The sequence below is a fragment of the Lepidochelys kempii genome, chromosome 8 (genome assembly GCF_965140285.1).
Source record: "Lepidochelys kempii isolate rLepKem1 chromosome 8, rLepKem1.hap1, whole genome shotgun sequence".
Lineage (NCBI taxonomy): Eukaryota > Metazoa > Chordata > Testudines > Cheloniidae > Lepidochelys > Lepidochelys kempii.
In genome coordinates this window covers 89,552,120-89,574,092 of record NC_136387.1, presented here as the reverse complement: position 1 = coordinate 89,574,092, position 21,973 = coordinate 89,552,120, and the positions used below count along the sequence as shown (strand labels likewise).

Sequence of the window (21,973 nt, the reverse complement as noted above, 5' to 3'; positions counted from 1 at the left end):
TGGACCCATAGTTTTGATGTTGTTATGTTGCTGATAGTGTTTCTTAGTGTTACATTTAAGAATGCTCTTCACTGTGTCAATAGTACATTAATAAAGTGCCAGTTATACAAGGAAAACCCAGAGGAGAAAATCGTGCCGGAAATTGGGGCATAACTTGGGATAAACTATATGTTTCCAATGTAAACTACCAAAACTTCATGACATAGATGGGTTTGATCAAACTCTGGCTTTCACTTGTTTTGGTTGTGACGGTGCACCCCATAAAGCTTTATGGAAATATACTTATGAATGTATATATGACATAACTGGAATATGTTTTATGCTACATATACCATGTAACATATCTCTGTAAAGGCTATGATCTACTGAATCTATTAATCCTATTTGTATGCATGTATCATTTTTGTATTTGAAGTTATGAATATTGGCTGCGTACTTGCTTGATTTTTAAGTAGCCTTAGTAAAGCATTTGGTCAGTTTCTTGAGAAAGGAATGTGCAAATTAAGTGCCCAATCAAGAAGCACTTAATGAACAATGGATCTTGGAATGCTTCAATCCACATAAAAAGTCTACTTGAGGATGTTCAAGGTAGCATGTGAACCATGGCTGCTATCTGTAAGTTCTGAGTCATGCATGGACATGTGACTGGCCCATGTGACTCCAAAACTCCATATTGTAGCTGGGATTCTACACAGGGGAAAGCGGGGGGTCTCCACTCACAAGAGAGAGTCTATTTAAACCCTTGGGAGACCCCTCCATTTTGTCTTGAGCTGGATAAAGAGAGAGCCTCTCCACCCCCAAGGATACCTGAAAGAAACTGGAACAAAGGACAGTAACTGCGGGGGGTGTGAGTGATTGCTGGACCCAGACTAGAAGGAGACTAGTCTGTAAAAGGAAGCTTACTGGAATTCCTCTAAGGGTGAGGTTTTTGTCTGTATTCAGTTTTCTTACTGTATTAGACGTAGACTTTCGTGTTCTATTTTATTTTTCTTGGTAATTCACTTTGTTCTGTCTGTTACTACTTGGAACCACTTAAATACAGAAAGTAGGATTTAATAAAATCATTTTTACTTATTAATTAACCCACGGTATGTATTAATACCTGGGGGGGAGGGGGAAACAGCTGTGCATCTCTATCAGTGTTATAGATGGTGAACAATTTATGAGTTTACCCTGTATAAGCTTTACACAGGGTAAAACGGATTTATTTGGGGTTTGGACCCCACTGGGAGTTGAGCATCTGAGTGTTAAAGACAGGAACACTTCTGAAGCTGCTTTCAGTTAAGCCTGCAGCTGTTAGGGGACATGGTTCAAACGTGGCTCTGGGTTTGCAGCAGGCTAGTGGATCGGACTCAAACCAGGCAGGGCACTGAAGTTCCAAGCTGCCAGGGCAGGGAAAGCAGGGGCAGAAGTAATTTTGGCACATCAGTTGGCATCCCCAAGGGGGTTTCTGTGATCCAGCCCATCGCACTGGTGTTTTAGGTTTGCCAGGTATAATATATTGTCTTCTCAAGTCATGTAAGATTAAAGGGACTTGTTTGTGCATAGAAGGAGGAGGAGTGCCCAGAGACGGACCATGTGAAATATAGACAGATGTACAAAATATATTCCTTTTATTCCAGGTAGGCACTGTATGTTATTTCTGTTCTGTGAGGAAAACGTTGTTTAAGATCCACATTTTGACAACATTAAGTTTAAGGTAGCTTCATTACTCTAGAAGCATAGGAAAGTGTAGATGTAGATATATTATAGAGTAATCCGGGAACTGAGGGTGGTGAAGGATGATGGTGAAGGCATAACATTGGGAATTCTGGATCAGAACCTCAGCTGGTGTAGTAAAGTCAGTGCAGTTGTGCTAACTTATCCCAGCTCAGAATCTGGACCTCTAGTTAAAAAGCAAAACAAAAAAAACCCTAAACCTTTTTTGGATGGTACTTAAAGATTGAAAGTAGGTCTAAACATAGGCTTGCAATCCTATAAATAACTCCTTGCAATAAAAATAACCAAACCTTTAGGCTGTATTCTAACTTCCCAGATACTTATGCAGATATAATGAAAGAATACCTTAAATTTTTTTTGAAGGATTAAGTTACTAAACCCATATTCTGGCATATCTGGGGGGAAAAAAAGCACTTTCAGGCAAATAGAGATGGGGTGGGGTGTGTGTGTGTATATACACACACATAATAAAAATTATAAAATGGAATATGACTAGAATGGGAGATTTTAATTAAAATAAGTCATGTTTTGATCTGAACATCCCCTTCCATTGATTCTGTAACATGTAACTGTGTTTGGCCTGAGCCCCCACAACATCATGTTAGCACATGAAAAGAAGAGACTACCTGACTGGTCTGTCTCCATTGTCCAAGCTGAGTGAAATGGAGAAAGTTCCTGTTTGAATAATTTAAGATGTTGGTAACACAAGGTAGGGAATTTGTTTTATTTAACAAATAAGATAAAAATAAGCGGCAGCTAGCACATCCCTCGGCCCACGCCGCTTCCCGCAGCCCCCACTGACCTGGAATGGCAAACTGCGGCCAGTGGAAGCTGCGATCAGCCGAACCTGCAGATGCTGCATGTAAACAAACCATCCCGGCCTGCCAGCAGATTTCCCTGATGGGCCGCGTGCCAAAGGTTGCCGATACCTGGTGTTGATTTTACTTTTTGTTTTGATTAAGTAGGAATGCGAAGGTATAAATGACCCACAGTAATGCTGCACGCTTACTGGTAGGATTCATGGATTTAGCTCATCGTTTCATAGTTTTTGTTCTCAATCACTATATTCCAGATAGGGCTGGTATCAGTGGTTATTAAGATTGACCAACATTTTCCATTATAAGACCCTGTTTTCAGTTGCATATAACTTTGCCAAACTTTAATCATTTTAGCTGAAATTTCCATGCTGGGTATCTGAATTTTTTCAAGAAAATTTAAGGCAAAATGGTGCAGTTATTGCCAAGAAAAAGGCTAGGGGAGAAAACATTGTTTTGCCCATATTTTTAAAAAAAATATATCTTGAGCCCTTTTCTTTGACCAGCTCTACCACCCCCATGCTTTGGAGCAGGGACTTGAAATATGGTAGGTCTTTGTATCAGGGATGTGCCTTTTGCTGTCCCTGTAAAAATCTGCCCAAATTTGGCCAATTTATAAGTCTTCGGAAAAAAATCTTAGTTTGTACATGCTCAGTAGAGAGTTGCTGCTGCTAAAAGATTCCATCTTCACTGAGCATGCGCCAGCCTTTCACCGCTCCTAGGGGTACCCAGACAGTGCATGCTTTAGTGAGAAATTTCTGTGATCCTGTAACTAAAAACTATCATAATGTATTTGTATATGTACAAGGGCTGCATACTTTGAGCAGAAAATAGTCCCAGACTGCCACCACTACAAGACTTCCCTATGTCATTATAATAGATTCACTGCTTATCTTTGTTCGAGAATAATCTGAACGACCAACCTCCAGAGAGGAATCTTAGGCTATGGCTACACTACAGAGCTTACAGCCGCACGGCTGAACAGATGCAGCTGTGCCACCATAGCGCTGCTAGTGCAGAGCTGTAAACCGATGGGAGAGACCTCACTCATCGACTTCATTACTCCAGCTCCCACAAGCGGCAGTAGCTTTGTCAGCAGGAGAAGCTCTCCTGCCGACATAGCGCTGTCCACACCAGCGCTTAGGTCGGTGTAACTTATGTCGCTCAGGAGAGTGGCGTATTCACATCCCTGAGTGACATAATTTATACTGACGTAAGAGGTAGTGTGTACACAGCGTTGGAGTGGACTGAACTTAGAACAAGGACAAAAATGGCAAAATTAGCAATGGAAGATTTGAGCAAAAGTGGAAAGAGACCTAAAATATAAAACTATCTGATATGGAATATGGCGAAGAGTTTATGGATGGCTGAAGGTGGTTAGAGAATGAGGAATAGGCAATGGAGGAGTAAAATGAGCTTCTTGCTTCCTCTGTGACATAGTAATGCTCTCTCGCACTAAAAAGCTGAATATTGAAAGAAAATGAGTAACAGTAAGAACACAATAAAACTAATGAAATTGCTGTTCACATTAGTCTTGTACAGTTCTTAAATTATTCATAATCTGAAAATTATCTAAAATCCATTGGAAGTGTAAAGTCAGGATTTCTTTAACTGCTTTAAATTTGCATACCCACCAATCAAAACCTTGTGTGTTGGTGCTTACTCCTGACTGAGTCAGGAGAGAGACATCTCCATATCACTGGCAATGAGATAGAGTATCTCTCAGACAATGTCTGCTTTGTTTTGTGCTCTGCATTTTTAAAAGAGAAGGTTCCATTTCATAAGCCTCTTTGTTTTGAACACTGAATAGCATGGCCTGATTCTTCTTGCATGTGATGTGGCAGTAGCTTTATATGCTGTTTTTTCTGTTTTAGTTTTAGTGTAAACTTTAAAAACACAAGTTTCATGGCTTCAACAAGTTTCAGCATTTAATCACTTTGACTACCAGCACATTTTTCTCATCATAATGTAAATTTCACAAACAAGGAAAATCTTTCATGCGGTATAAATAAACTTGATTGACCAATGGGTGTGGGGGAGAGGGGAATTGCTCACAATGCAGATGTTTTGCTCAGGGTACTTGTAACACTGGGCTATTTTGTACTTCTCCCTTAAAATATCTGCTTGTTGTTGTGAAAGAATATTGTTTAGATAACGAGGAAAACTTGTAAAGTTCTGAAGAAACAGCAGTAATATTTCCTAGAGTTCTCAAAAATGTCATGAAGTTTATATGAAGGCAGTCTGATTATAAAACCTTAAGGCTTTACTCAGAAAAAAAAAATTACTTATATGGTCATTTTGTGTTGCTTTTATAAATTAGTATACAAATGTAAGGATTATCCATGAAATTTATAATGCTGTATGTTTACATGAGCTGGCGGGGGATGATGACTTGAAATTGAAAGAAACTGAAGAAAAATTACATTTGCTAAATTTAATTGCTAGAATATTCACATGTAGCACTTTTCATTGGTAGATTTCCAAGTGCCTTACAAAGGAGGTCAGTATCATTATCCCCATTTTACAGGTGGGGATACTGAGGCACAGAGAAGGGAAAGTGACTTGCTAAAGGTCATCTAGTAGATCACTAGCAATGCCAGCACTAGAACCTGACTCCCAGTCCATTGCACTAGCCACTAGGACGTACTGTCTAGGAGTGGACGTAGCCTTTCTGTACATTAGCAGTGACTGCATAATAAACAAAGCTCATTCCTGCAAGTATTGAAGATTTCTCTGGTAGTCTCTATTACAGTGCATTGTCCTGCATGGCAAGAACCTGCAACAATGCTCTGCACCTTTCAATTTATACGTGGCCACCATGGCCAATACTTCAACTTCTTATGCACAGAATCATGTGTTACTATATTCAAGAGCTCTATTTTAGTTACTTACATAGCCCCCATTACCTTAATATCTAAGTGCCTTGCAATCTTTTAATGCATTTATCTGCACAACACCCCTGTGAGGCAGCCTATTCTCCCTTTCAGGCAAAGTCACTCATGCCCCTACAGGAGAGAATAAGGCCCAACAACTTTTCTAAAGGAGCTACATTATTTGTAAAAGTAGACTGTCCAGGAACTTGCCTTTGCAGTCATTGAAACCATTTGGGACATATATGAAGTCCAGAGGCAGTTTCTGCCTGATGTGTACAGAACTCCAGATAAAAGTTGTAGCCAAAACAACATGATGACAACTTATTTCCTGGAAGTTACAAGTTTAGTAAAATCAGTATTTGGACAAAATATTTAAATTGATGTAAATGCTAGGGATGGGTTTGCAAGTTGCTTATTAATACTGCCTCATTTGAGTGATCAGCATTCCTGGAGGCTGGGTGATCCCTGACTTTAGTTTTTTTAAACTAACATTTGTCAGGGATAGTCTAATCCCACCTCAGTGTGGGGGGGATGGACTGGGTGACCTCCAGAAGTCCTTACAGCCCTGCATTTCTGTGACTCTATATAATTCACACAGGACGTAAAGAAATGCCTCTTTTTTGAAAATGAGAGATAGGTGAATCTCCCTTTTTGGAAGTGTGTGTATGGGGAAAGGTTCTAAAAATAGGAACCGTAAAAGGTGTGAAGTGTGTGGAAGAGTAGATAAGCTTGGCACACGTCCTGGAAGGCTACACCTGCACTTGTGACTTTACACCATTACACGTGCCTTGATGTGTCATAACCTCCCTGTTGCCCATATCCGAAATCTTGAAGCATGTTGCTGAATGATAGCACACAGAACGAAAGCTACATGTATGAGGGATTGAGTAGGTACATGCCTCTGTTGTGGCATGGCCCCATATTAGCCCTGTAGTGCAGTGCCGAAATGGCCAGTGGGTGTGTGCCAGGTCATGGGTATCGATAGTCCTCCAGGGCTATTCCCACAATGCATTCATCCCTTTACATACTGCCTGACCCTTACCTAAAGGCATAAAGGACTCAGACTTGACCCGCCCCCCGACTTTCCATTGCCGGGGTATAGCAACCTGTGCTGAGCACTTCAGATCAGTTCTCCCATGAACTCTGTGGCTCAGGACAGGTGACCACAGATCATGTTCCAAGAGCTGCCTCTGGTCTCTGGAACACACGTGGGTTTTGATCAGTGTGTGCTCGGAGTACACCGTCCTCCACAGTTTCGCTTGGATCAGCAGGAACATACTCCTCTAACAGGGCCTTTCATGAAGTCTGGAGGAGACAGGATTCACTAGACTCCAGCCCATTGCACATGAAGCACCCGTGGCTCTTGTAGTGGAGAGTGAAGGACTCAACGATCACTCCAGGAGAGGACCTAGCACATGCCCATGCTACGATGAGCTGGACTAGGTACCCTCCAGGACTGCAAGTATGGACCTTAAGTGAGACTCATGACCCTCTCCTCAATTCCACTGGCCTTATTGTATGACCAGATGCCATTAAGGGGCACAGTGAGGAGGCAGTGGGGACCCTGGAGGAAGAGGAGCATGTGATTCTGCGTTTCTACCAGGTTAACTGAGGAAGCTTCCCCTGCCAAGAGAAACCAGAGCCTCTGCAGGAAACAGCACATGAGGCTGGTTAGTTACAATGCACCTTCACACTCCCTGGAACTATCCCCCTGCTCTGGTAATACATACCTGAAGCTGCTTCCTACCCCCAGCTCCTTGTGGTCCCAAAGCAAAACAAGGCTGTAAACCAACGACTTGCTCAGAATCCCATGAAGCCCAGTAAAGCACTCAATGGAAGCTATAACAGATTCCTAAGGAGCAGTAAGGAAAGAACAGTTTCATGACACTGACGGTTGTGTAAACACCCCACGACCGTTTTTCTTTCCCCTTCTGTATAGGAGCTGCATGAAGCAGGGTTTTTGCTTGCTTGTGTGTGGGGCTGTCTAGGTCCTGAAAGGGAAACATATAGTTGTCCAAGGAACATCAGAGCAGTCCAATCCCACTATGACCATTTCAAATGGTTATTACCATTCCCACTCCCTCCCTGGTGTCTATCCTCTCCCTGTGCTGAGCCACCCTGCAGAAGCTGTGGAGTGTGAGCGTAGGTGAAGCATCCCTCCAGCACTTGCACAAACACAAGGTCTAGTCTCTTAGGAGTGGAGAGGCGACTTGCTTGCAGGGTTAATGCAAAAGTTCTGGGAAGAAAATACACTTGAGGTTTGACTGCTTTCCTGTCCCATTCAAAGTGGTGTGCTGGACTTGGGCTGGACTTTCTGGCAAGACAAAGGGTTAGGTGGAAGTTTTTCTCTTGCCCTTTTCCATGGGAACTCTGTCTGCTTGTTTAGAATACGATCAGTTTCCTCTTAAATTCCCTCCTAGTGCTCTCACATAATTCAGCAAATTTAGTGTGGCAAAAATTCAAGCTGTCTCTTCAATTTTAAGGGCAGGGCAAATGGGCCTGGACTACCTTCATAGCTCACTCAACCCCTCCACTCAGCAATATGTAGAGGGGTGAGCATTAGCAGAAACATCGCTCTGGCAGAGGTGGCCGGGTGACCTCCACTGCACTGGAAAGTCACTTCTTCATTCCATTCCATGAACACTGGTATGTTCTCCAAATGATGGCCAGCCTTTAAAGAAGAAATAGGTAACCAGTAATGTAATCCCTGAAAGGAACCAAACTCCTCCTCAACCATTCCCATGATGCACTGTAAACCATGGAACATTTTATTAACAGTACTGCTGGTATTTTACCACTTTGCCCTCAGCTCCTTCGACACGGGCTGCAAAAATAGTCTGAAGGAAGGAGACTGTAGCAGTTGCATTCCTGGGATGCTAAAAGGCATCAATATTGTAGCCGTCGGCAGCACTGTTATGTTATGTGATGGAATTGCTTAGGTTCCTCCAAAGGAGAAATGAAATATAATGCTAGCTTTCTCTTTGACTTACCAGGACATTCCCCCTCTAATAGGGAAACCATTCTGCTGGGAGGGCAGCAGTAGAGATAGCAGATGGAGGAGGACTCTGGGGGACTTGTGGATTGGTGTTGACAGCAGGAGTCAGGAGCAGTTTGAATTCCTTAGGGCAAGGGAGAATTGGGCTCTTAAGCAGGAGGAGGCACTGATGAACTGATTCACGGAGCAGAGTATGCCCAGATGGAATGGGACCATGCACACATGCAGTCACTGGTACAACTCATACCACTCGGGGCCTGCCTGCTCGATGCCATGGCCTCTGCTCCTCTCCAGAATAGCCAGCACCTCCTGCTCCTGCTACTCCTCTTCCTCCCCCAGCCACCCAGGCTACTGCTGCTGAGGCAGTGAATCTGACCATTGCTGCCGGGGAAGAGCATGCTGGACACCCAGCACATCTTCTGCTGGCACCTCTCAGGGGAACCCCCCCCCCCGCTCCCCAAGCATTAAAGAAGGGAATGAGGAGCCCAATCCAGTCTTTGTCACCCAGCCTGAGTGTGGCCCCCAAGCCCATGCAGGAGACATCCCTGTTTGTCCCCCTGCACAATGATCTGCACCTATTCCTCCCCCATCAGGCCATGAATTGGTGTGGTGTGATGGCTAAGGCTTATTCCCAAGAGACTAATGATACTGGGCTCAAGACCACGGTCCTGAGACCAGGTCCTGAGAGATCTTCTAGGCTGCCAGGTGGAGGGTTGGAGCATGGCTGCTCCCACAAACCAGATTTGAGACCTGTGGGTCATGACGCCATATAGTTAGTTTCCCCATCTGTAAAGTGGGAATAATGACACTGACATCCTTTGTAAAGAAATGTCTTTGGGATCTACTCAGGAGAGATCCCCCAGGACTAGAAAAGGGCATATATAATACCTATTTATAAAAAGGGAAATGAGGACAACCCAGGGAATTATACACCAGCCAGCTTAATTTTGGTACCCGGAAACATAGTGGAACAAATAATTAGGCAATCAAATTTGTAAGCACCTAGAAGAAAATAAGGTCAACATGGATTTGTCAAGAACAGATCATGTCAAACCAACCTAATATTCTTCTTTGACAATGTAACAAGCAGAACTTAAATTCAGCCAGAGCTGTCTGGAGTAGAGCTCCGGTAAATATTTTCCAGGGCTGAAGCCCCAAACCTGGCACACCCCCCACAAAGCTGAAGCCCCAAGCCCTGAATGCGGGGAAGCATGGGCAGCTTCTGGAAATAATCTGTGAGAATTTAAGCCCTGGTAATAAGCCTTGTAGATAGAGGGGAAGCAGTAGATGTGATATATCTCAACTTTAATAAGGCTTTTGATACCGTCTCATAAACAAACTAGAGAAATATAGCTTAGACTAACCTAGTGTAAGGTGGTGTGCACCTGATTGGGAAAGCATACTTAGAGTAGTTATAAATGGTTCATAATCAAGCTGGAAGGGCATATTGAGTTGGGATTTGTCCCTGCAGGGATATGTCTTGGTCTCATTCTGTTCAGTATTTTCATAAATTATTTGGATTTTGGCATAGAGTACACATGGCCAAGCTCACTGGCCTTCCAAGCCACATACAACAATCTTCAGAAGTTTGAGAGCCAGAGCACGTCTGCCAGGAGCCAAGGCTCAGGGCTTCAGCCCCACTCCTGCTGAAGTCCTGAGTCCTGGCAGGTGCGTCTGTAGGGCTGAAGGCCTGAGACCTTCCTCCCCTCTGGACAGAAGCTCCTACCCTACCAGCCCACTGCAAGGCGGAGGTCCCAAGCACCCCCCACTCAGTCTGGTAGGCACTTTAATGGTAAAAGAGCTGCATGTGGCTTGTGAGCCACAGTTTGGCCACCCCTGGCATAGAGTGTACACTTATAAAATTTGCAGTTGATACCAAGCTGGGAGGGGATGCAAGCACTTTGGAGGACAGGATTAGAATTCAAAAGACCTTAACAAACTGGAGAAATGGTCTGAAATAAATAGGATGAAATTCAATAAGGACAAATGCAAAGTACTACACTTAGGAAGCAGTAATCAATTGTGCAAATAAAAAATGGGAAATTACTGCCTAGGGAGCAGTATGGCAGCAAAGGATCTATGGTTTATAGTGGATCACAAACTAAATGAGTTAGCAATGTAATACTGTTGCAAAAAAACAGTGACAAAAAACAAACAAACAAAATCAACCACCCATCATTCTGGGAAGTATTGGCCGGAGTGTCGTAAGCAAGAAGTAATTCTTCCACTCTGCTCAGCACTGATATAGCCTCAGCTGGAGTCTTATGTCCAAATCTCAGGATCATGCTTCAGGAAAGATGTGGAAAAATTGGAGAAAGTCCAGAGAAGAGCAACAAAAATGATTCAACGTCTGGAAAACATGACTTATGAAGAAAGATTGAAAAAAATGGGTATGTTTCGTCTGGAGAAGAAAAACCTGTGGCGGGACATAAGTCTACATAAGTATGTAAAAGGTGGTTATAAGGAAGAGGGTGATAAACTGTTGTCCTTAATCACTGAGGACAGGATAGGAAATGTCCTAATTGTAACAGTAGTCAAGCAATAGAGCAAATTACCTTTGCAGGTTGTGGGATCTCCATCATTGGAGGTTTTAAAGAACAGGTTAGACAAACACCTGCCAAGGGTGTATAGATAACTCTGAGTCCTGCCTCAGTGCAGGAGGCTAGACTAGATGACCTGTTGAGGTTGCTTTGAGTCCTACAGTTCTGTGATTCTAGGATAAGCGCTATGAGCAGCGGTATCAGAAAACACTGAGAGGAAGGAATGTGTGAAGCCCCTCTGCAAACCTTGCAGAACTGTTTTTAAATAACTTTAACAATGCTTCAGTGCTCCCCATAAAGCACCCTGAAACAGAGCTGTTACCCTATAACAAAAACCATTGCTCAATGATGGCATGAAAGTACATATATACTCTCCATGGCACAAAACCCCGCCAAAGGTGTTAACCTTGCAGGCCCCCCGCCCAATTACCTGCTTTCAGTTAGTACATTAACGTCATCTGCAGGGGATCAAAACCCACTGAGGTTTATCACAACACCATTATGTAGCAATGTTTGATTGGGTTTTTCCAGCAGCACCATCGCGTCACACTCTGGCTGCACACTGATCCACAATGTGTGAGCAAATAGCATCATGAATTTCCAGGAACCAGGAGCAGTGTGCACGAGGGAGGGATCCAGCTGACTATAGATTTTGAAAACCAGATCTGTCCTGTGCCCACTTGCTCTGGAAGTATTCCCCTTTAGCATCGCAAGTGTTATGCAAGCCCTGGCATGCCATGATAATGTGAACTGTGCTGGCTACAATGGCATTCACGTGCATCTGCAGGCTTCGCCAATGAGCTTGCAGATGCCCAAAGGTGCACTTCAACACAATTCTGCAGCTACTCAGTCGGTAGTTCAAGTCCCTTTTTCTTAGGTTGGTGATGTTGGGATACAGCTGCATGAGCCATGTTAGGACTGGGTATGTGGGGTCTCCCAAAATAACTGTTGGCACAGAAACACTACATATAACCACATAGTTTCTGGGCAATGGAGTTCCTTTTCCCCCCTCAATACAATCCTGAGCTCCTGGCATCATGGACCTTTCACAGGTGTCCAGCACTGGTGTTCATGAACTAACCCGAGGCCCACTAAGCCTTGGAGAAGAAATGCACAGTAACATTTTTGGTTCACATATTCACCGGCTCCCTTCAGGGGGCAAAGTACTGGGATTGCCCCCTGCATGGTTCAGAACTGCCCTCCCACCCATCCTCAGAAATCCCACTATAATTCAGGGACTTCAGTTATGGTAACCACCTGTGGATAGATTACAGTATGGACAATATAGCCAGCCTGCACATCCACCATCCCAACAGTTGACTTCCCAGCCCCAAAATGGTTGGAACTGACCGGTAGCTGTCAGGTGTTGCCAGCTTCCGAGGGGCAGTCACTACCTGCTTCTGGAGTGGTATGCATTTCCAAGAATGAGTGGGCTTGCACTGGAGTGTTGGTGCAGGCTGCTTGCACAGCTCCGTGAAGGTCTGTTTTCTCATTTGGAAGTTACGCAGCTACCGGTCATCATCCCAGGACTCCAAGATAATGTGGTCCCACCACACTGTGCTGGTTCTTCAGGACCAGAAACAGCGGTCCACCTATGGGCATACTATTGCAATCCCAGCATTGAAGATATCTGTTCTGTGGGACTGCAGTGGATTATCATTCAGCCCTTTGGTCAGGCGTTTTTGGCATCTCAAATATTTCTAGACCCATTCCATCCAGCAGCCAGTACTGGACCACATGAACATTTGTCCCACGAGCAGTAGCAGAATGACATAATTCTGGACTTGCTTGATGTCTTCCAATGCAGTTTGGCAGAGGGGAGAGAGAACTGGGAGCTGCCGTTGCAAAATGTGTGAAGGTGGCATACAGTACCAGCAACACACAGCAAGGCAGTTCCCAGAGTGTCTCCAGTGATGCAGAGGATTCTGGGACACTGTCCCTGAAATGGTGATGCTATCGTCAGGTCCTGAAAAGGAGCAATGTGTATGTGGAAATATGCCTGTACCCAGTCTATACTTGTGCCCCAGCACAGCGTACGTGGACACTTGGTGCAGGCACAAAATACACGGGCTAGCAGTACATGGAAAAGTAGCCAGGGAAGTGTGCAAGTGTAGACATGGCCTAACTTGAGAGCTGCCCTACCAGAGACCTAGCCTGGTGAGTACTGTGCCTACACCCCTTCAGTTTGCTGCTTCCAAACCAATTTGGAATCTTGGCTATATTGCATGAAATAGATTGTGTGTATGTGTTTGTATATGTGGGTGGCTTCACTGTAACTGAAGTATGTGTAGTGTTACTTACAGGCCACATCACTGGCTAAAACACAGAGGGAAATCCGCTGACCTGGTTAAAACTTAGCACAATGCAGCAAACACCTTCCTGCTTCAGTGTGCGGTAGTTAAGGGCTGAATCGCCAGTGTGGTGCTACATGATAGACCCACACATTTGTCATGTAAATTAGCAATGTGCTTAAATTGCAGCAAGGGCGGTTTAGGTTGGACATTAGGAAAAACTCCCTGTCAGAGTGGTTAAGCACTAGAATAAATTGCCTCGGGAGGTTGTGGAATCTCCATCATTGGAAATTTTTAAGAGCAAGCTAGACAAACACCTGTCAGGAATGGTCTAGATAATACTTAGTCCTGCCATGTATGCAGAAGACTGGACTAGATGACCTCTCAAGGTCCCTTCCAGTCCTATGATTCTATGACACCGGTATGCTTCAGTTGCTGAAAGGCTGTGAATCTGAAATAGAGGAAGAATGTGGTTGTACATTCAGGAAAAGAGAGGAATTCAGGCCTTAAGAGTGTAGGAAGGGCTTAAAATGCTGTTCTTCAGTAAAATGGGGTAGTGTACGTTGGAGGCAGCCTTAACATATGCGAACAGTAGCATGTTGCTAGAATTCAGTTTCTCATTGACGTCCGTGAATCCCATCAGACCTCCTACAATGACCGTGCATGATTATTCTCTTTAGCCAGGTACACATTTAATTATAAAACTTTCAAATACACTCATAGACAGTTATACAGATTGGGTACATTCATCACATTACAGAAGAGCCTGCAGCTCATACTGACCCCTCGACCTTCTCAGCCAGTGTTTGTATCCTGTAGTGTGTCACCCTCCCGTCTAGCATTCTTTATGCAGTTTCTATTACTGCCACTTTGTCTGTTTCTTATACTAATTACCTACTTAGAAAAAAATTATTCTGTATCTTTTTTTATGTTCCTGACCCTGTCACTCTGTGGGAAAATCTGCAGGGCAAGAATTGGGCTCCTCAGCCACTTAAAAACCCTCTTGGCCACCTGTGACCCAGTCTCCTGACAATGAGGCATTGAAGGATAGCTGAAGACTCTTTAACAGCTTAGTGAAGGAGCATTTCCTTTCCATTCAGTAGTTGGTGAGCTGCGTGCACCTCAATCATTACCCTGTACTATCAACCCTCTTCTAATGAATTTAGCTTCCCCCTATACTCAAGACCCTTTATTCTTCTGTCTTTAAACTTTGCTGTCTTCAAGATGATTATTGTAAAATGGCCAAACGGTGCACAATTCTCCAGATGAAGGAGTGCCAGCTGTTTTAACACTGTTATAATCTCATGGGATTTGTGATCTAATCATCTCTATACATCTCAGTGTATACTTGATTTTCTTAACCATTGGCTAATATTAAAATTGAACTTCAAGTTCCTGCTTGGTGGCATCTTCCCTGCCCCATTCCCTTTCTTGAGTTAGTGTCTGAATACTGGTCTTTTTTTACCTAGTGTTTAAGTTTTCATTTGTCCATGTCTAAGGTACTTTGTCTCATTGTCAGGCCTAGTGGTCAGAGTCCAAATGCCAGAGGCAAGGTTTGAGACCGAGTCAGCACCAGGCATCAAAGCTGAAGGGTAGAATCAGATTATCTGGAGACAGCAAAGGCAGGACTGGAGTGTGATTGGGTGCAGGGCACATCTAGGCAGGAGCAGGGGTTGGGATGAGATGAGCATAGGGAGGCAGAGAATTCACAGGTGTGTGCATGGAGTAGCCCTGATCCTGTGCCACTGCTTTGCTGAAGAGCAAGCCACCTGACTGCCTTAGCCAATCAGGTTGTTCTGCTGTTGCCCTACTGTGCTCATTGACTGCCTGATGAATGGACAGATGCAGCTGCAGGGCCTCATTCCTGACACGCACGCAGATGCTCCAGTCTCCCTTCTCAGGGAGTCAATACAGCAGATGTATACTGTGTGACATCTTTACACCTGGTGATGTAAAGTATGCGTGAAAAGTGGATGTAACAAAGTTCTCTGCCATGTGCCTAGTCTTACCCAAGTTGTACCCAGTGAGCACTAACCTGTTACAAAGACCTTGTTTTAAATTTGGATTTTCAGTACATTTTATAAACCTTGCTAGTTATCTGTACAGCATAACATTAAAAACTTTCTTGAAATCTCAGTGAAGTGTCTACTGCTTTACTCCTGTGTTTTATTGTCACTGTGGGGATCTTATCAGATGTAGTCATGATTTCTTATTAATCCATGCTGTCTTTTCCCAGTCTGTACTTTTCCAGATATTTTGTTTTGTCTCTAATCAGTGACTACAGAAACTTTCCTCATCTAAGCTTAGATATACGGGTATGCGCTATCACTCCTTGATCCCCTCTTAAATATATATGTAATTTTAGCTTTTCTTCAGTTTGTGTCGTCTTGTTGCCAATGAGGAATCTAATTTCAATTACAAATTCTTTTATTTTACCTGCAATATCTTTGCTCTTTCTGAGTTGTCCCTTGAATTTGCCTCAGTAGTTTGCAATTCTTTCCACCACCTCAAATCTCATCTCACCCATGTCATGGTGACTATAGAATTTATACACTGCTGTCGCTCTGTGTATTTTGGGATATCCAAATTTATTTTGTGTTTTAAATTTATTTAACAGCTAAAATGTATCGGAAACCATTATATGCTTATTGACTGAGGCTAAAAGCATGAAAAAATACAATTTTACTCCTTGGTCCAGTGAAGAAAACATTACTTCACACTAGCTTTTCAGAAGCTGAAGGTTCAGTCGTGAGCATATACATACCAGAATCAGCACTCTACTGATGCCTAATATGTAATACTCACAGGCTGGTGCTTTGATGTGTAATTAACCTTTTTTGAAGGACTAAGTTAGCAGGAATAAGTATAAATGACTTACCACAATAAAACTAACATGCTTAGGGGGTGCTGGTGCCATCATATATTAATTATAAACCACCATCGTGTAGGAATTTAAGACAAAATTGTGATTAGGGATCCATTTTTAGATTGTGCCTGCACATCCTTTATTTCTCCCCCAACCTCCTCCCACACACTTTCATCTAAGATCAAATATAATTTCTGTTTAATATCAGGATGTGCTGTGCCCACACCTTGACTACTCTCTCCAGTTCTGATTGTCCCATCTCAAAAAGGATATAATAGAACTGGAAAAAGTTCAAAGAAGGGCAACAAAGATGATCAAGGGTATGAAATGGCTTCCATATGAGGAGAGACTACAAAGATTAGGGCTGTTCAGCTTAGAAAAGAGACGACTAAGGGGGGATACGATAGAGGGCTATAAAATCATGATTGGTGTGGAAAAAGTGAATAGAGAAGTATTATTTACAATACAAAAACTAGGGATCACCTGATGAAATTAATCGGCAGCAGTTTTAATACAAACATGAGGAAGTACTTTTTCACACAATGCACAATTAGCTTTTGGAACTCATTGCCATGGTATGTTGTGATGGACAGAAGTATAAATGGGTTCAGAATAGAACTAGATAAGTTTATGGAGGATAGATCCATCAATGGTTATTAGCCAAGATTGGCAAGGATGCAACCCCATGCTTGGGGTGACCCTACACCTCTGGCTGCCAGAAGCCCATCGGGGAAGATGGGGTGGATCACTCAAACTGCCCTGTTCTGTACATTTCCCCTGAAGCTCTGGTACTGGTCATTGTTGGAAACGGGATACTGGGGTGACCCAGAATGGCAATTCTTATATTTGTAATCACCGACTTGTCATTGACTTGGTGGACTCTCATTCTGCATTATGAAGGGAAATGGACATGATCAGACAAGTCAGATAAGTCTTTTTCCTTGTTTATTCCTGACTTTGGGTTTGAGAGGGAGGAGAGAATGGGGTGTAGCATAGAGGTAAATTGGTTATGTTACCAGCTTCCTACAGCAGTGGTTTTTCAACTTGTTTTCATTTGCTGACCCCTAAAAAATGTCAAATAGAGGTGCAGATTTCCCCTTTGGAAATCCAACACACAATCTGTGGACCCCCAGAGGTCTGCAGACCACTGGTTGAAAACCACTGTCCGAGAGAATTGTCTCACTTGCAACCTTCAAAAAAGTGTGAATGTTTACTGATAAAGGAATAGTTGGGTGATGATCTTAATGTATGGCCATTTTACATAGAACTATGCTCCAGCAATATACTGGTTATTTTCTAGATGAATGTCTGAGAGAATGCATCTGTGCTTTGATAGATGTAGACTGTAACTTCATAACACATAAACAAGTGTTAACACATAAACAAGTGTTAATGCCAAGAAATATGATAAGTCACTGCCTTTTATAACTCTTTCTCTAGAACAGTACCCAGAAAAGTCATTTACTTTGCAGCTAATCAAAACTTTCAGTTAGAACCCTCTCTCTGATCAAAATTAACAACAATTGTGCTTCGTCAAAGGCTGTATTCCCTTAGTTTTACTTTGTGTAATAGGTATTTCCCCATGCTTATTTTTTCCCCCTACTATTACTCGCATCTTCTTGTCAACTGTTGGAAATGGGCCGTCCTGATTATCACTACAAAAGGCTTTTTTTCTCCTGCTGCTAATAGCCCACCTTAACTGATTACTCTTGTTATAGTTGGTATGGCAACACCCATTTTTTCATGCTCTCTGTGTAGATACATATATCTATATCTTCCTACTGTATTTTCCACTCCATGCATTCAATGAAGTGGGTTTTAGCCCATGAAAGCTTATGTTCAAATAAATTTGTTTACCTTTAAGGTGCCACAAGTACTCGTTCTTTTTACCTATTTGTGTTACAGTAGGACCTAGATGCCCCACCAAGACTGGAACTCATCATGCTAGCCATTGTAAAAACAAATACTGTATCCCTGTCCCAAAGGGATTACAACCAAAATGGAGAAAACAAAGGGTGAGAGGCAGAGAGTTGTCACAGATAGTGACTTGCCCAAGGTCACGTGGCAGATCAGTGGGAGAGCTGGATATAGACCTCCAGGTCTCCTGACTCCAAATCCAATGCATTATCCACTCAACCAGTATTTCTCAAAATTTTGAAAGTGGAGCCCCACTTCAGGAGAATGTAACCAGTTGCGCTCCCGCTTGTGCTGTAAAGGCCTACCCAAAAGGAGGGATCCCTCAGTGTAGATCTTCTTGCATTCCTAGACCAGCAATGGAACATCAACAGTGTTTACATTGTACAGTATCATCGGCATTTGAGTTAGCGCGCATGGGGAAAAATGAGGCAGGTCACAGTGCAGCACAATTGTTTCTCAGCCTGTCTGCAGACCCGAGTGGACATCACTGCATTACTTCCACTCAGGTCACTTTTTTGAGGTTTTCTTTGCAACCTTAATAACTAGAGACTCTTTCTAAAGAAAGCTGAGTCTCTGGAGAACAATTGAGACATCTCTGTGCCCTCCCCCCCACCTCCACTCCAGGGTGGGGGTCAGGGGTACACTCTCTACTTTACTTTGGGAAACACTGCACTAGACCACCGTGCAACAAACCTCTTTCTTCTGCTGTATACAGTCACGGCAGAGCAACCACAGGCTGTTGGCTTGTTAGCTGACTGCCCCTGCAACATTGCTAAGCTGCTACATCACAGAGCTGCAAAAGTTGTACAATTTTCAAAGTTCACTTTGCAAGTCTTGATATTTACTAGAACTACAGGAATGAAACCTTTGGAGTTGATTACTGAGTTCTGCTGATCTACTCTGTCAGAGCACATCTTGCTCATGGGCTATGTTTCTGAGAGGGACTGAGCACCTCAGGTATTGCTTTATAATAGCAATACATGTTTTAATTTTTGTAAACCTGTACTTGAAGGATTCTAGGGAATCTAACAATACTGAAAATCTAACACAAAAATTAAAAGGGCAGCTGGATCAAATGAGCCAAAGCTATAGCTTAAATATTTCTTCTTTCAAATTTTCTAATTCTTTAGAAGCAGGTTTTCTAGGGTCTAATCTTTCCTGGCTGCCTGATAGATTTATGCAGGTAACTTTCATCAATGTGAGTGAGTTCCATTTATAAAACTACCATGCACTTTAGTGCTTTAAGTGTCTCTTTTAAATTAGATGAATCTCGGAGGTGCACAGCATATAACTGATCACCTCCAATTTGCAGTTACAAGTAGGCATGGGTAAAGGATTATCTCTAACACTTGTTAGATTTTGATGGCTACTCTTGCAAGTATATTTAACGAATGCAGCACTTGCAGCTCTTAATATTATCCATTATCAGTGGCTGAAAGGAGTCACCTGTGCAGAGAAGTGTCCTTTAGAAATACCAATCACCTTCACAATTTAAGTGTGGGTTTGTATCTTTCCATTAATGTTTTTAAAATGACTTGAGATCCTCTGATGAAAGGCACTAAGTGATAAGCATGGAAGATAGCGTCAAGACTCATCATAGTCTAAGGAAAGAAGTGAATTAGGAAATCCTCAGTTCTAATCTCCATTGACACTCTGGCCTTGAACAAGTCATAATTTAACTTTCCCCCTTCTGTAAAAATGGGGATAATAGTGAAGCACTCGGAAACTTCACTGGCTTTATTGGTAGCTCTGGGGGCTCAGGGAATGCAGGATTAGACCCCTTTTTGCCTATATCACAGAGCTGTTGTGTAGCTTAATGTTGAAGAAAAGTGCTGGATCATAATTATAGAAGTTTTTGTATGTTTTAAAAACAAAACGAAATTACATCCCTGACGCTGCCATGGTAATGATTTAAGGAAAAAACAATTCCAAGATCTGCAAAGTGAAGTACTTTGGGGGAATATGTGGCATAAAGAGCCAGAAATTTGGAAATGGTCAGGGAACTGAAGTATCTGTGCAAAGTCAGTAGAAGAACTAGCTGAGCTCCTTTAAGTATGGTGTCAGACTTCTGTCATGGAACCCTGTATATTCATTAGAGCATTTAATACTTTCAGAATGAAAGCAGCACTGATATATAGAAGAAAATGGAAATCTTCCATTTTTTTAATATTTGAACTGATCTGTAGTTCCTGCTCTGACTTAAGTTATATTCTATTTTATTGCCACAGTAAATTTAACATATACTCTGCCATCAATTTACAGGAGTCACCACCACTAGGGGAAACAGGAAGATATTTTTTCTCAGCATACGGCACTGGAGCATACTCCTGGGAGCTCCTTTGTTAAAGTTTTGCCATGATATTTAAGACACAATTAAGGTGACTATGTCTGTGCTTCTGGTAAAGTAACTCCCTCTTTGGATACTGCTAATACTAAATTATTCCTGAGAGTGATTGCTTATCCATGGGTATTATGTAATTTTTATAAAGCCCCAAAGATCCCTCCCCTCCTATTCTGAAATGGACCACATTGCACCAGGAGGGAAAACACTCCTGATTCTTTGGAGGAAGTGAGTGAGAAAGGGTTAACTTGCTACCAGGACCACAGCTGTCTGCTCTTCTTGCAGGAATCTGCAAGAGAGCAGGGTGGGGTTAGCCCTGGAGGCTTGGTGACTATTCAGTCTCTCTCAAAAGGGAGCAGAGAGCATGTGCAAGAGTGCAGGGAAGAAAAATGTTCCTGGACTGGGAGCTGTGCTATGGAGAAGACCCTAATGATCTTGGTAAGCTGAAGTAAGACTGATTCCTTTGCTTTCTTTCTGTGTACTTCTGTTTGCCTTTGCCTTGGTTTGTGAGTTGTCTGAATGAAGGGTCTTATCTGGCTTAATTTCCTGACTTTGCATGTCTGCCTTCACCCCCCACTTCAAGTTAAATACTGTCCTATCAACGTTAATATTCAGACTAGCTCTTGGAAGTTTGCAAAGTGCATTTTAAATGCTTGTTTGCTTAATGGCTTTTTGTTTCCTTCCTAAGGTATAAGAAAAAGCCCTTACTGAAATGGGAAAGTGTCCTAGCCCTGCACCTGTTGCTGCCAGCACATGCGTCCTAGCACACTGGGTTTCTCACAGGCTGAGGTGACATGCTTGTGGAAGCTTCCTGTCAAAATATAGGCAACTCATCTCTCTCTATCCTCTCGGTCACTCTCCTAGTATCTGTCTGCAAACACACTGTATAAGAAGTGTTTCTAAGAACCCAGCGTTCAGGGAGGATGTAGTCTCGTATGTAGCGCACGGCATTGGAACCAGCAGCTCTGATTCTAGTCCCAGCTCTAGCAGTGACCTTTGCACAATAGGTTTAGCTAACCTGCTGTGGGCCTGTTGTCGTTTTTCACTCTTAAGACTTCTTCCTCTTCTGGAGAGAGACCAATAATTAAATGGCTCTAGAGGAGCATAAGCAAGATAAGACTGATCATAAAGGAATTGAAACTTGAAAGAGAAGAAGTTTAAAGGTGAGTGAAGGGCAGTAGTTCCTAACCCTTGTGTTGCTGTTGGAGAGACCTCGCTGTCTAGGTACTTAGGTGGCCCTCCTCACTGTAGCATCAGTGCTCCTTGGTCATTAATGGCTTTTATCCTCCTCATGCCTCTGAGGTGGTGGTATTCCCCATTTTACAGATGGGGGAACTGAGGCACAGGGTAGATTAAATGACTTGCCCAAAGTCACTGAGGAAATCTGTGGCTGAGCTGGGAATAGGGCTCAGGCCTCCATCCATTAGGCCATTGCTCCTCCAGTCTATCCCGTTATGCCAGGCTGTGGTTCAATAGCACTCTGTCTGTTCCTTTTCTTCCCTTCTGACTCAGATCTCTTTCTCCTCTTGTCTTCCTTCCACTTTGAATTAATTGTTCTTCTTTGGTCTTCTCCTCTGTTGCTCCTCCTGTCCCTTCCCTCCCCAAAGGATATCTGC

The 21,973-nt window shown here is 43.0% G+C and overlaps 1 protein-coding gene across 3 annotated transcripts in view; it reads left to right on the top strand.

The window, feature by feature from the left end:
• DNAJC6 (DnaJ heat shock protein family (Hsp40) member C6) overlaps positions 1-21,973 on the top strand; it is a 90,679-nt gene that overhangs the window by 28,083 nt on the left and 40,623 nt on the right. Inside the window, exon 1 of one of the 3 annotated variants that reach the window (XM_073357430.2) lies at positions 20,777-20,795. The exons of the other annotated variants lie outside the window; for them this stretch is intronic. The gene's annotated coding sequence lies outside the window, so the exon portion shown is untranslated. Of the gene's footprint in view, positions 1-20,776; positions 20,796-21,973 lie in introns of those variants that run through there. 3 annotated transcript variants of the gene reach the window in all.